Source organism: Protopterus annectens, chromosome 14.part0, assembly GCF_019279795.1.
Source record: "Protopterus annectens isolate FY-2018-M chromosome 14.part0, PAN1.0, whole genome shotgun sequence".
Lineage (NCBI taxonomy): Eukaryota > Metazoa > Chordata > Ceratodontiformes > Protopteridae > Protopterus > Protopterus annectens.
Window position 1 is genome coordinate 946,823,014 of NC_056748.1, and position 6,634 is coordinate 946,829,647.

At 35.9% G+C, this 6,634-nt stretch overlaps 1 protein-coding gene across 1 annotated transcript in view; it reads left to right on the top strand.

Moving 5' to 3' along the window:
• Nucleotides 1–608: 608 nt before the first annotated feature.
• Nucleotides 609–6,634, top strand: part of LOC122789360 (PR domain zinc finger protein 8-like) — a 133,924-nt gene continuing 127,898 nt past the window's right edge. Inside the window, exon 1 of the mRNA XM_044056749.1 lies at nt 609–923. The gene's annotated coding sequence lies outside the window, so the exon portion shown is untranslated. The remainder of the gene's footprint in view (nt 924–6,634) is intronic.

The window sequence follows — 6,634 nt, forward strand, 5'->3', positions numbered from 1 at the left end:
TGTCACCACAACTGTTTACTTACATTTAACGTTGTCAATTAGCTACGTTTTGTTCAGCTACTTGCCTAATTGTGGCTTACTGTGGGCAAATGAACTGGGGAAGTGGAAAATTCGTAGATAAACCTGTTATTTTGGGGTTCTGGGTTTCAAAACAAGTTTATTAAAATACCCACTGAGCAGGGGTAGTTGTGTCTGTGTGTGTGTGTGTGTGGGGGGGGGTGATCGCGCGGTTGATGTTCATTTATAATCGCTTTACAGCCGTTCTCATTACAATAAAAAGGAGAGGTTGTCATTTGCCTAAACATACAAACAACGTTCATAAATACAAATGTGGTTAGCTACACACACACACTTCTAAACAAAAAATGCCCTTCTAATTAACAAGACGTCAGCGCATTAGCATTGCCACTTGAAATGAGCATAAAACTGCAGATTAAATCGCCATCAAATGTACAAGCCTGAGGACAAACACCGTGCCATACATGTGCATATTTAATATGCATTTTACATTGTTGTCTGCCCTCCCCCTAGAGCTGAGCATGTGTCACTGTGCAGCTTCTTTGGCCACACGTGTGTTTACATGTATGTATGAATGCGCAGGCAGACACACGCATACACACACGGGCTGTTGCTTTCCAGCGCCATTCTTCAGCCCCTAATTGTTAGAGTCACACCAATCAGAATGGCGCTGCTGATGACCGAGGGTGTGTTATGGATGTTGTTGTTGAGGCTGTGACACTGCCTTCCTGCACGCCTCATTGCTCCCAAGTCCCGGCTCAAGTGGCTTTTCTCGCACAAATCGAGTGACATTTCCAAAGCGCAACGGCGGGAGATTCACCACTCAAGAGGAAGGGAAGCTGTTTTACCCCAAGACACCCACGAAACCTGGAAGGCTTTCTTTAAGAGAAGCTAAATCAGCGCTGGTGAGTATGCAAATAACCCCCAAATACCTGGTTTGCGGCTGCAGGGCTTTTGTTTGTGCAAGAGAAGAATTGGAGGTTACCTGCTGACAGGGCTCCAGTAAGAGAGGGGGCCCAACTCTGGATGTGTCCGTATTAGTTCGTCCGAGGTCCAGCCTCTAACGCTTGTCCTAAAAGCCTGCTTGGCTGTTTTCTAAGTATTTGTTAGCATCTTGCCGTATTATTACTCAGCGACGGTTCCATTCTTTATTTGTTTTGTGATTGTGGCGAGTGTGTTAACACAACAGTGATAGTTTGGGTTGTCGATCGGACACACACTGACACACACACACACAGGGTAAAAAACATGTTCCATTTTTAAGCTTTTTCCTGTTATCTTACTTATTTTTCGGTTACTTTGCCTATATTTAATTTCAACACGAATTTTAAAAGTTATTTTGGAAATTGTTCTTTTTTGTTTGTATTACTAATATTTTTGACATAACTCTGAAATGAATCAGGGTGGTGAAGAGCTGCATCCATAATGTAGAATACCATTTATTTCAGAGAATTATGTCGGTCACCTTCATCATAAAGATAATTTAATAACTCTGTTAGCAATGGTAGTAACATTAACAGCACAGTAGCTACACTGCCGGTTACATTTTTTTTCTTGAACCATTTTACCTCCTTTTGTTTATGACTTTCGTCCTATAAAGCCCACTAGTTAATCCAAGTAGGTGCATCTAATGTACAGACAGAATGTTCATCTTTAAACCCCAAAAGACATTTAAGACATTTGGATGGCAGATGGAGAGACAATAACGAACAGCCTGCTCCAAAACAATTAAGCCTGCTTGGAGGAAGAAGAGGGAAAAACACACACACACGCGCTCTTTGGTGGGCACAGGACCAAAGCACCAGCTTCAGGTTGTCCACGTCAGTGGCCGGTAGTTTCTGTAATTTCATTGCAAAGTGCATGTCCCTTTCATGATATCCAGACATGAAATTTAAAGCTTCACAGCAGATGAGGGAATGGAATTATTTTGCCCCTTTGTGTGAACTCAACGTTAAGGGTAAAATTCTCCGAATTAAATTTGTGCCCTTGTAGAGTCAACGTATTTTCATGTGAGGCAGTTATTTAAAGGTGCCACAAATGCTGACCTCGACACCGGTTATCACATGGGTTCTGTTGTTGTCTGTTTGTGGTTACTAGTGCTGCAGCAGTATGTGGACCTCTGATTGTGTATATGCGATTCTGGTGAAAGTGTATATGAATAACTGAGCATGATGACACGGTATTGCCGTGGTTGTTGTCTTGTATTTGTAGAACGACAGAGCCTGTCCTGGTTGGTTATTTATTTACTGCTTTTGCCTACCGGAAAAGTCCGACTGGGCAAAGGTCCCATTTTTAGCGGAGACCTGGGGAGAAATGCTCAATTTTTACCGAATTAGTCGGAAGCAGTTATACAAGATTTACATAGAAAATGTGCATACATAGACTAATAATGATATGACAGTCAAAACAAGAATGCAGTAAATATTAGTTAATACTGAACTTATACCATTCTAATTATGTTTTAAAGGGATCAGCTGTAAAGAGATATTAAGTAGGAGACAGTGAAGGAATTATAGGACGAACATGGTTACAAATTATGAAAGAGTATTAATGAGGTCCTTGTAAAGAGGAGGTAGTAGTGGAGAGGGCCAGGTGATAGATTGTGAAGATGTAGCTGTTTACAATTAGGTTGTGTTTGGAGAATGGTGCTTTGTGAGCATTATGTGTCTTCATACCTCTCATTAATCTTTGATTTTGCTGTGTGTCCATGAGTTCTTTTTCCCTCCTAAAGTGTTTGATTTTCTGGTAAATTACTGAGAAGAATTGTCAGTCAATAAATCCAAGCACTTGACTTTCTTACTTCCCTTTGCATATAAAATGCATGATACAAAATCTGGTGTTCTATTAACATTTTAATTAGAATAATATCTAAAACTTGTCCCTGATGTTGGGTCTTTGCCTGCTCATTATCTTTGGTTTGGTGCAGAATTCCTGAGCTGAGAACTTGAAAGGTATGGGTGTTCTACATTAGTCATGAACTTGTTTGAGATGCCCCCTTTTTGCTTATCCTTAACTATCAGATTAAATATGATGTGGATCAAACAGAGCCTGCAGCTCTGGTATCATGTTCTGTATAGAAAAATAAATGATACAAGACTGTGGTAGGTTTATCCTGTACCCATGGTAAAAAAAAATGAGTCTTAACAACTTTTTACATTTTAGTACAATTTAAAAATTGAACGCTACCAGCTTATTTTGCAGTTGCACGCTATGTTATGGTTGAGATAGCACAAGACAGTACCTCCCATTTCTGTTTACTTTTATCCTGTAGAACCTTATATCAAATAAAGATGCAATTATTACCAAAACAGATACCACAGACAAAATTTAGTGTGTGTGCGTTTTGATTGAGTGCAGGCAAAAGATATGTGTCTTACATTTACTTTCTTATTAATACAGGGAATGTGCATTACTCTCTCAAAATCTTTGTAGAGAATTCAGGGGTATTAATTAAACTTGAATGGGAAATTATTTCTACCTGTTGCACAATTTGCATCTTTTGTTTCATTTTCTGGTGAAAAAGATGGGCGATCTTTTATAAACATTTTATGAAATAACTGTAATGCTTCCTAAAAACCCATCATTGTCTTGTATCAGCTTAAATAATGCTACACTTTTACTTGTTCTGCACAGGAGATGCGGAATTATTTGCCAGGTTTTTTTTCTTCATGTGTGCTTGTGCTGTGGGATATATGGACTTAGTTCCATAGAATAAACAGACTGCTTGGGAGACAGCAGATATCTTGTCATTTTTCATCACCTGTTATAAACCACTGGAAGAACTGAACAGAACATTAGAATAATCTAGAATAATCTAACATTTTATTCAGAAAATAATACCTTCTGTTAAATTAGACACTTATGTGAGCTTTGACTAATAAACTGGCAGAGAGTTTGTAAGGCAAAAGGGGGTTACAGTCTTTGCACCCATTCAAAATCAAAGAATTGACAAGTTGATTAATGTATTTGTAGTTCGCCATAGGAATGTCAGTTACTACGGGTTCTTTTTATTATTTGGGATTGCATGCAGTGAACTTACCATACAATACATAAATACATGAATCCATTCTAGAAATGATACCTTACTGTTTCGCTGGCTATTAATTATCATAGTAATTATAATCTTGCATATTACCTAATATTTATAAAAACATGCTTTGTATTATCTGTCTGTATACATGCACATACTTTTATTCATATGTATCCAATATTTACACTATATTTACCCAGTTTAATTGTGACACAGAACATAGCTTTCTTGATTGTTTGGCTAGATCTCTGTTGTAAGATGAGGTTTATATCTCTAAATTGCAGTCAGAAGCCAGAAATATCTGGCCTATCAGCACATACTTCAGGAAAATAGGCAATATTGATTATTATAAGACACCAAAAACCCATCATAATATGCTTCAGAATATCTTTACATATTTTAAGCACTAAGCACACCCATGAAAACAATCACTTGTAGATTATTTTCCCCAAAGAGCTTTATTACATTTTTGCACAAAATCTGTTACTTTGACATGACTTCTTGTTAACGTGCATTTGCCCACTTATAATTTTCTTCACAATTTACTTAATATACGAGACGTATATTGCAAACTGTGTCACCCAAATTTTATAATTATTAAACATGTAACCACATTTTAATTAGCTACTTAACATATGGAGCAGACACCAAGTCTTTGACATTTTATATTGCCATTACCACAGTTTTAACCTACCAACTGTTATATTCAAATCAGGATAGAGTTGTTGCCAGTACATATCATTTTGTTCCAGTACATTATCCATATGCATTATAGACTTACTGTTATAGGATTGCTTTTGGAAACACCCTACAGATTAATACAATACTGTTTCATTAGAATACATACGCATCTTTACTTAGTTAGCTTATTAACACAATTATACCTGAAACCTCGACCAACACCATCCCTAACTGGTATCTGCTAATATATGTCTGTATGTACATGTACGTGTGTATATATAAGATATATATATATATATATATATATATATATATATATATATATATATATACATACACACACACACACCTTGTATAAAGTCTGCATTTTATTTTACTTGCCTCTTTATGGAGTGTATAGCAGGAGCAGCAGTACAAAAATAAAACCTCTAAAATAAGATGCGCTTGCAGTTTTCAGTATTTTAGCAGTTATAACATGCATTAGATTACAACAATTTACACTGGCATAAATAAACTTTAAGGACAAGTTTTGACTGATATGTGTCAGGAGACACTAAGGTTCTCATTTCTGAGTATGCATAAGTAGATACCATAAAGCATACAGTTCAGATGTTATATGAACACAGACATGTAAGTGATAATAATAGCTTAATGTGCATTCGAGTGCTCATTTTTGTACAACATACATTTTGATTTTGACATTTAATGTGGACACTGTCATTTCTATCCATTCTTACATTCTTACACATTTTTATACAACATACATTTTGATTTTGACATTTAATGTGGACACTGTCATTTCTATCCATTGTCTTACATTCTTATGAATGGGGTTTTTAATCAAGATTTTCTACTGAATCATCACAAAAAAAGCAAAACTGCAGTAAATTTGTATGCAGCCAAAGGCAGCTTGATAAAAATGATAATGTATGGTATGTATGACAGCCGTATCTTGGAGTTCTCCCTGATTGTCAGAGATGACCTTGATTATGGCATGGAATTAGCATGCTAATTGTAGGATTGTCAGAAATCAATGAGGATCATTGTCACTAAACATTGCTTGTATTTACATCTGCAAACATAAAATGCATGTGTGTGTTTGTGCGTGTGTGTGTGTGTGTGTGTGTGTGTGTGTGTGTGTGTGTGTGTGTGTGTGTATAAGAATGAATAAAAAATACATTAATATAAATCCTCTTATTCTATTACCTTTCCGAGTTAACAATAACATTTAAAAGTATCTTTATCTCAAAAGATTTTCAGTTTTGTCATTGATGCATTAAAATGAAATAAACTGAATGTTAAACAATGATTTATTTAAATCATACAGTCCCCTATATTCTTGATGACATTTGCATAAAAAAAATTATGCTTCAGACTTATGGAGAGGTCTTAATATCTGTAAGCATGTTAAGTGGATTGTTGTGAATTAATTATGAATCCCATGCATATTTAATTGTCTGTCAGTAGATTATGTACGCATTTATACTGGCACATGTGGACTATAATTTAAACATGCCTTTATATGCATACACATGTGTAAATGACCTATCTGTATCAATCTCTTTCCTTGCAATATATATGTGTCCTATTGGGCTATATATCACTTCTTATTAAACCTTGCTGTTTAAAGGGGGAAAACCATTTGAATTTCTGTTGCCTTGCAGGTTTACTTCTTTCAGAGGTCTATATTTTGTGGTACCGCCCTGTGAAGCATGTTACTAATATATCTCTTGTACCACTTAATTTTATTAATTAAGCACTGAGAGGTGCATGTTTGTTCTGATGTTTCTTTTGCATTACACGGTCAAATGATTGCCACATTTAAGAACAGACATATGTATGCCTGCTTATCGCATTTATTTATTTATTTCAAACTGTTAACTATTTTTATTTTATTTTATCAGG